The sequence below is a fragment of the Epinephelus lanceolatus genome, chromosome 14 (assembly GCF_041903045.1).
Source record: "Epinephelus lanceolatus isolate andai-2023 chromosome 14, ASM4190304v1, whole genome shotgun sequence".
In the NCBI taxonomy this organism is placed as follows: domain Eukaryota; kingdom Metazoa; phylum Chordata; class Actinopteri; order Perciformes; family Serranidae; genus Epinephelus; species Epinephelus lanceolatus.
The window spans coordinates 31,990,288-31,999,621 of NC_135747.1; the positions used below are offsets into that span (position 1 = coordinate 31,990,288).

Sequence of the window (9,334 nt, forward strand, 5' to 3'; positions counted from 1 at the left end):
AAGTAAAACTTTAAATTCTGGTGCACCATCGATTTACAATAAAAAGAAAAAGGTTAACTTAATGGCTTGGGGCTTTTCTTGTAAATTATAATTTTTAAATTATTATATAAATTAAAAAATTTCACCGCATTTTTATGAGCTTGGTGCTTTTATTTTGACGGAAAGGCGCATCCATCGAATTCCGGATCCTGTCTCTCTGGCCCTGGTTCTGGTTCCTTACCAAAACGGCCACTAAATGGCCCCAGACTAGGTCTGACAACAGCACAGCTGTGCTCCACTGACTCTAATGCAGTCCCTTCAGATTTCCTTCATTTTCAGGCTGGTTTTGTGGATTTGGAGCTAAATGTTGTGCCTGGGGCACGTTGTGTATTAATGATACTTGTTACCTGGAGAGGTTGGAAAAAGATATACGTTTCTTCCCTGTTCCAAAACCAAAATCAAACCCTGAAAAGTGAAGGGTTAGCTAGCTAGCTACTGAAGATATAACCTACTGAATGTATACACATGCTGCTTTTGCTTTTTAATGACAATAACAGTGAGACAAAGATCGACCCTGCTGTACAGGAACCAGTGAAGGGATGCAGGGAAACTTTGCTGATATTCAACCAGCTGTGTGGCATCACATGCAGTCATGAAAGTTAAAAAACCTTAGGAATAGATAACAGCTCCTTTTAAAGACGTATATTGGAGCCGCAATTTCACAGGAAGCAACACTAGAGCCATCCCTTCGAAAGCTAAGGCCTTGCATACTGTACATGTTGCCTTTTTACCCATAGGAGTCTGTATCGACATTCTGCTGACAGCTACTGTTTTAGAGCAGCAAAGAAGAAGAATTGATTTCTGTGAAAACGGCCATTTTATCTTAAAACTACTTTAAACTAGTTAGAATTTACATGGTATCTGGTTGGTGCATAGATTCACGTAGACGCCAAAGTCATTTCCAATACTGGTATGGGTATCAGAACAACTCTAGTTTTGGTTATAGGCTTATTTGTCCATCTCAATTCCATGCCTGTGGGGCTAGATTATCTGTATGACTGGACAGGAATGCAAGAGTGTTTTGCAATTTGGGTAGACCAATTCTTCAAGAAAAACAACCATGAAATATAATTCGATAATGTAAGATAGTGAAGGTATACCACTGGAAAGATGAAACAAAACAACAGATTCAGTTTGTAGACGTCATCGGCACAAAAAACATCAGAAAAAGAACAGACATCAGATTCCCAGATGAAATGCATCACTGCATCAGGAGCTCAAAGGTAAAGGTTTGTAATTTGTATGCGTTCACATTGAAAAAAAATATATATATAATAGTATAGTTGATTCTACCATCTCAATCAAACCTCAGATGACTTGAATAAATTCAATTTTGGACTTGTCCGTAACTGACTGAAATTCAACAAAGAAGTTTTTGTTAAAAAGTGACAAAACCTGAATGGTGCACAAACTTTGCACACTTTTTAAAAAGGATAAAGAGACTAAGAATCTAAGCACGAGAACAAAACACTTGAGGATGGGAACGCAGACCGAACAATGCAACTGTATCGCCCCTGTTTCCTTTTCTGCTCTTACCAAGAAAAGAATCTGTCCGTCCTATAAACCCCATGTAGTTAGAAGCAATTTCCCGGTGTAATTGCTACACTTAACATATGCAGATGGAGACGTGAAGAAGAGTGAAAACAAAATTACAGGGTCTAAGTGCTATTATGTGGGAGTATAGGTGGCAAAGACTGCAATTACTTTCCCATTTGGAGAGAGGACATGTTCCTCACGGGCAGGATGCGATCACTGGGCAGATTAATTGTAACTGTGAGTATCTGTTGAAGTCTGCAAACTTTCTTCGCTCAAGTTTTATTCTTGGAGACTGCACTCTGGCAGTGCGATCTTAATTACAACTGACAAGAAAAAGTTTGGTTGATGTGGGCAGCACGTTTGTACTGTTCTTTATTTCTCTGCCGTAGTCTTGAGTGGAGTTCAGGCATTTATGCAAATTTGTCACAAATAACGTAGGTGTTCAGGTTTATGGAGAGGATCAATACATTCCCAAGGTAACTGTGTACTCATGCAGCTCCTGAGGAGGTCAGCTGACACTGGGCAAAAGGTGGGGTATACCCTGGACATGTCGGCAGATTATCTCAGAGCTGAGATATAGAGACAGACCGACCTATGGGCAATTTAAAGTGTTATGTAAAAGGTGCACTCCTAGGGACAAACACAGAGAGAGTTATCACACAACTTCAACAGTTTCCCTCTACACTGTTGTTTTAGTGTCTTTATTGTTCATGCTCTCATTGACCTGTGTCCAGGAGCAGCAGGTAGATCGTTTCAGACAAAGCCCTCTGACTCTGTGAACCCACTGTGCACTACCTGCCCAGCACACAGACAAGTGAGCAACTAGCTGGTAAACGCAGTGAAGCATTTAATAGCCAAAGAGGTAAAGCAGCATATACTTCCTTCAGGGTTTGGTGTAGACCCAGACAGACCTACAATGAGAGTGAATATTGGGTTTATATTCATCAGGTGGCCAGATATACAGCGCCAAATGAATGCTAAAGTTGCCCAGGGCCTGCTTGATGTGTAAACAGGAAACTGTTTGCAATTTTACTGAGCGATAATATGTGTGTCAGTGCTGTGTTTACAGCAAACGTTGTTAGTCAGCTGGGTCAGCTGGTTTGTTGGTGCTGGGCAGGGAACATACAGTGGGTTTAAAAGCTTTTTGGCTCAAAGCACCAGCCTGCTGCATCTGAAAATGATGCTGATGAAAGCAATGAGAGTAAATAAACACAGTAAAATTGTGGGACATCAAACCGAAACAATAAGCTGAAAGATGCTACAATGTGCTATAAAGAGGGGCACCACAGTTAGGTGATACTTCTCAGTAAATCAGTACTATGAGCAACAACTTTCACATCAACGTTTAGGCATTTGATCCATTATAAACGCCAAAATATTAATTAGAGAAGCTGCAAAAGTATACATATTTAAATGTTGATATTGAGGTATTACAAGTGTTATTGTAGGTCAAACAGCCCCAGCTATTAATTAGAAACAAGATCCTCACCACAATTACTAGCCTCCATCTGTGGTATAGCCAAATGCTTGTTTCATATATATATATGACAAATGTTGTCATATAGCATTCTGTTTCCTGAATGTTAAAAGGTGGCCAGTTGGCAGTGTTGGTGTGGAGGATATACGCAGGTATACAGAGTATACCTATCTCTTTTTGTGGACGGTAAAAGTAAATCAGCCCATTGGAATACAGGGGAGCATATCCACTCCCTCCTATGTAACCTACCGTTACCCATCTACCTACATGTATTAGTACACCAACCTCATCAACTACCACTACACTACTGATTGTCAGTGCTGTCAGCAAATTTCATAGATATTTTCTCAATGAAAATGTAACTTCACAAGAATAGGCCTATTGTGGGGATACCTTGAAGAAAAATCCAAATCTATCTTGGTAAGGGACTGTTCATTATTTATGAAGGGTGGAAAGAGTGGTGCAAAAAGGGGTTGGCATGTTGAATAACTTTTTAGCGCTTGGGAGGAGGTTATGTTTTTCATTTTGGCTTAGGGCAGGGGCATACAAAAGTAAATGGCTGTATTTTATTTATTTTACCACTATTTTTTTAAAGAAAACAACCCTTTGGCATGTTTCCTTTTAAAGTCACCAGAATTACACCTTTTATCACAGCCATAAACTGTCACAACAGGAATTAATACTGGATTTTCACATTTCCGATGGTTATACACACTGTGTGGGACGCATGCTTTAGTTAGGAAAAAAACATAACCAAATTTAAGCTTAAAATGGTGATATTTCATCAAAATACGTCTCATTTACAATTAGGCCAAAAACAAATTGTTTGCGGTAACTAAACAGCATGAAGGACCAACACATTCTCACTCCAACCTCATCACATAATGACGTTTGGTCATGGACATGGTCCAGATAAGGTGTGCAAGGTACCCTGGGTGTGTTGGTTGTTGACATTCTGGGACACCGTGTCTGTTACGCATTGTCTTCTTTCAAAATACACTTCTGTTTTTACAGGAAATCTAACAGTTACATAAGTATCTTTCAAGATTAACGCACTGTTTGTACAAAACCGCAAATTGATTTATTTATTTTTTTCTTTAACAACAAACACAAATGGTTGGGTTTAGGCAACAAAAGCATGTGGTTAGGTTTAGGAAAAATGAACAGGGTTTGGCTTTAGAATCTTACAGGATGCGAACACTGCTCTCCTGGGTGAAATTCTGTGTTTGTTGGACCCAAATTGTTGGACTCAGACATTCGCCACCTTAACTTTCATTCATGTCTCACTGTGTTTCCCCCTGATGCCGTTGAGGGCCATTAAACTATAACAGCAACGGGCCACGTATCATGCTGATGTCAAAGGACAGTTTTATTCGTCAGCATCTGACACCACAAGTCACCTCCCAAGCACCAGATTTCGACAACTTCAGAGTGAGACCGGGCTCAGAAAAGACAGGTGTATACTAGTCTTTTATCAAGTGGCGTGATTCGTAACTGCTGCACCTCTACATGTGGCACAGCACGTCATAATTGACTAACAACACTTAAGATTGACACTATGGAACCAAGGATTTCTTATTTGGCAGCTTAAGCTCCTCCGCTCTCCTGTTTCTTCCTATATCTCTCACATCCTTGCTGTGAGGTGCTAGGACACGAGGAAGGGATGAAAGTGAAGGAAGTCAGAAGCATAAGATGCATACTTGGGGTGACTTTGGCACCTTAACATTGGTTCTTGTCCCATCACTTTTCCCTTTGACGCCGCCAGGCACCATTAAACTATAACAGCAACCGTCCATGTATCATGCCAACGTAAAATGACACCTTTATTCGTTGGTGTCTGACACCGTAAATCACTGCCCAAATGCCGGATTTTGACGACTTCAGAGAGAGACCAGGTTGGCAGGACATGAGTGGAAAAACCTAGGCCTCGTTCAACTTCGGGATTTCGTCTTTTAAACATCAAAGTGTAAGTTTTAAAAATTGAATAACTAATTTATGGTGGAAGGACGATCATGTATTTTCATTTTCTGGGAGGCTGGAGGAAAATATTTGTAGCTTCAGGAAGGATCGAAATAAGAATAAAAGTCACACCTCAGCCACACCCCTCTTCTGATAAGTAAAGAACAGTCCCTAATATTGTTAAAAACTAGAGCTGGGACAGTTCAGATACAACTGGCCCATTATGGCAGACCCACTGTGGCCTCTCAGGCTTCACTGGGAAACCTTAAATCCTTTTGGGACACTGCTTCCCCTCCTTACTAACACTCAACAAGCTGCTGTGGCACAGGACTGATCCCACGTCCTGTAAAATGCCTGTTACACAACTGTATGTCAATTATAATGCATATCCATACTGAGATTAAAGGCTGAGTGAATGACATCGACGGAGCCAAGGTTACTATGGAAACGGAGGAGAGCTAAGGTGCTACATGGGGTAAAAAAACAAGCTAACCACGGTAGGTAAACACAAATGTGTGCGAGCGTAGGTCCTAAACCAAGCTAATATGATATGTGACACCATGGCCACGTGATAGAGTAGCAAATACACGACATTATTGTACCAAGGCCTACACCGGAGGATGAGAGTGTCTCCACTTCCTGGAGCACCGACAAGCTAACGTGTAGCAGCAGCAGCACGAAGCGTCAGTAGCATCCTTACAGCACAACAGCTGGACGTCCGGTTACACACACACGACGGCGGGTGTAGCGGCGGTAAAAGAAGACATACTGAAGCACTTACGAGAGGAGGGTTTCCCTTATCTGTCGCGTCTCGTCCTGTCCATGACATCAGCTGTTTTCCGGCTGCGTTGGGGGGGATCGTGTGGGAGAGAGCGGGAGCGCGCGCAGGTTCCAATCACATCAACAGCACCAGCGCATGCAGCGGAGGCGCGCGGCCGTCTCCATGGTAACAGTGGAGGGGTCCTCAAGTGGCTGCATCACAACAGACTCCCAAATACTTTTATTTGGCTCGGCTGTTCAGCACTGTTATATTAAACTGTGGCAGACTAACACCTCCATCATCACATAAAACAGTTTAAGTATTATCAGGGAAAATATTTATTATTTTTTACCTTCTAATTGCTGTCATTCAATATCATAAATCACGTGCAGTCTTATAATCTATAGGTGAATATTTAGTTTCATGTCAGGTAAAACAAAGCTTCTGTATGCATACCTTTGATTGTGGCCCTCATGCATTATTGAGCACAGTACAGTGCTGTCAGGTTAATTCAGAGCATGCAGAGTTCCTGTGGGATGAAAGGTGCAAGTTGAAAGTTTTACTTCATCCTCTTGTGTGTGTCTGACACAGCCACTCATGGGCCTTTCCTTCCTTTGGCCTGGGCTTGTATCAAGCGGTTTAAACACTGCCAGAGTACAAACTGTGCAGCCGGTTGTCTGGAGGAAGCTTTGTTTTTACATCATCGGTTGCTTGAAAAACATCATATTAAAGTAATTACTGTGGTCTCAGTGCTATGGGCTGATACTTTTACTGAATAAAGCATGTGGAGGTCACTTTTGTTTTCCTCTCATGTAAATGATAAATGTTTTTGTTCATATTTAATGATGCACCAAGCCAGTAGGTGTTCCTCAATAAAGACGTGAAAAACAGTTGCAACTCAGTTTAAGATTTTCCCTTTCTTTTATTAGCATAAAGTAGTCCCGACAAGCCTCCGTGCATGCTGTTATGACGGCCCCTAGTGCCCAATAGTTACTAGTTATGAAGCACACACACACACACCACTAGGCATATACACTCACCAGCCATTTATTAGGTACACTTGTTCAACTGCTTGGTAATGCAGATAGTTAATCAGTCAATCACATGGCAGCAACTCAGTGCATTTAGGCATGTAGACATGGTGAAGACGACCTGCTGAAGTTCAAACTGAGCATCAGAATGGGGAAGAAATGTGATTTAAGTGACTTTGAACATGGCATGGTTGTTTCAAAAACTGCTGACCTACTGGGATTTTCACACACAACCATCTAGGGTTTACAGAGGATGGTCTGAAAAAGAGAAAATATCCAGTGAGAAAATGCCTTGTTGATGCCAGAGGTCAGAGGAGAATGGCCAGACTGGTTCAAGATGATAGAAAGGCAACAGTAACTCAAATAACCACTGGTTACAACCAAGGTCTGCAGAAGACCATCTCTGAACCAACAACACGTCCAACCTTGAAGCAGATGGGCTACAGCAGCAGAAGACCACACCAGGTGCCACTCCTGTCAGCTAACAACAGGAAACTGAGGCTACAATTCACACAGGCTCACCAAAACTGGACAATAGAAGATTGGAAAAATGTTGAGTCTTGATTTCTGCTGCAATATTCAAATGTAGGGTCAGAATTTGGTGTAAACAACATGAAAATTAATGTGAGTTCTTATTGGACCACAGGCGTTATTCTGAAATGGCAATCCAAATCACTCATAAACTCTGTTTCCACCAAGCAGTGAGTATAGTTCAATATGCTCTTTTTCCGTTTCTATTGTCAAAAGTTGTGGATGGTACCAATGGAACCGTTCTGTACCGTCCCCATTTTTGGTCCCCCCTCTGTTGGGGTACCTAGCACACAGATCTGGTACTAAAAGGTGGAGCTGTGAACACTGCAGTCTGATTGGTCAGTAGAGGACGGTCACTCTGCTCAGGGCTGAGTTGTGGCTGGTTTTGAGGCTCATGTAACCACTGTTCATACTGTGGAGAGTTTTACTAGTAAACTGTAACTATAAAATGAAAGGATGTTTTGCTGCCTCTCACAGCAGCTGGAGTCTGACAAAAAATAACTTAATTCACTGGGCTGATTGCCGGCAACTTTTAAGGTGAATCGTTAACTTGTAGTGTTACTAAATGCATGAGTTGATGATGTGAATCCATCAGCACACCTTAAATGTCAATGTGACAACTTTGACCATTGCTTTGGTTTTTATTGTCTCTCTTGGATGACATACACTCTTGGTAATGAGTGGATCTTCAAGCGTTTAAAAATATACAGTACAGGCCAAAAGTTTGGACACACCTTCTCATTCAATGCATTTTCTTTATTTTCATGACTATTTACATTGTAGATTCTCACTGAAGGCATCAAAACTATGAATGAACACATGTGGAGTTATGTACTTAACAAAAAAAGGTGAAATAACTGAAAACATGTTTTATATTCTAGTTTCTTCAAAATAGCCACCCTTTGCTCTGATTACTGCTTTGCACACTCTTGGCATTCTCTCGATGAGCTTCAAGAGGTAGTCACCTGAAATGGTTTTCCAACAGTCTTGAAGGAGTTCCCAGAGGTGTTTAGCACTTGTTGGCCCCTTTGCCTTCACTCTGCGGTCCAGCTCACCCCAAACCATCTCGATTGGGTTCAGGTCCGGTGACTGTGGAGGCCAGGTCATCTGCCGCAGCACTCCATCACTCTCCTTCTTGGTCAAATAGCCCTTACACAGCCTGGAGGTGTGTAAATAGTCATGAAAATAAAGAAAACGCATTGAATGAGAAGGTGTGTCCAAACTTTTGGCCTGTACTGTATATTAATTTAAACCAGATTATGCGAGCTGCATATATCCCAGTCCTCACTCAGAGGGGGAAAAAAGTGTCATGGAGTGTTGTTCCTGTGGGCTCTGGCAGCACTAAACCCCTGAGCTTGCCTGACAAGGACTAAATGCACAAACCCTCTATCTTTAAATATCCCATGGAGAGAGACTCTCACTGCAGCCTGTTTTATTTTGTTCTGAAAATGTTGGGGTGCAGCCTCGTTCTGTGGACGATAAACAAGGTGCTGACTGACAAAGGAAGAAACACAGTGAGTGCTGGATGGAGCAGTGAGTGACAACACATGAAAGAGTACTGTTTGCAGTAGAAAAGCTAAGCAGGTCTTGGGTCTAGGTACCATGTCTGAAGGCTTAATTTTGGTTCCAAAGGTACTATACCGAAAGTGTTAAGTGGAAACGGGGCTATAAGGGCCTGCTGCCTGCCCTCTTTACAGGACCCCCCACCCCACGGGCCCCAGTGCAACCGCACTGACTTCTCTTATGCCCTTTAAAATACTTTAATTCAGTCAGAGACACTTGCCTCAAGGACTGACCCTTTATATCAGATAGTTACACAGCTAGAATCTGCATGAAAAACCTCTGCAAAAGCAGCAACAAGGATTCTGCTCGGGGGAAGTAATCCCCTTATCAAACACATACATGATCATTATCTTATCACACGAGGAGAAGGCAGGGGTGTTGGAGGGCATGCATGTTTCAGCACAGGCATAAGAAGTGCGAATGAGGCAGGTGATGTCA

General features: G+C 42.0%; 1 protein-coding gene across 5 annotated transcripts in view; it reads right to left on the reverse strand.

Annotated features, from left to right (window-relative positions):
- nalcn (sodium leak channel, non-selective) overlaps positions 1–5,917 on the reverse strand; it is a 115,930-nt gene extending 110,013 nt beyond the window's left edge. Inside the window, exon 1 of one of the 5 annotated variants that reach the window (XM_033617623.2) lies at positions 5,793–5,917. The gene's annotated coding sequence lies outside the window, so the exon portion shown is untranslated. The remainder of the gene's footprint in view (positions 1–5,792) is intronic. The other 4 variants (XM_078174638.1, XM_033617624.2, XM_078174637.1 and 1 more) reach the window with 4 other exon arrangements.
- Between the last annotated feature and the right edge of the window lie 3,417 nt (positions 5,918–9,334).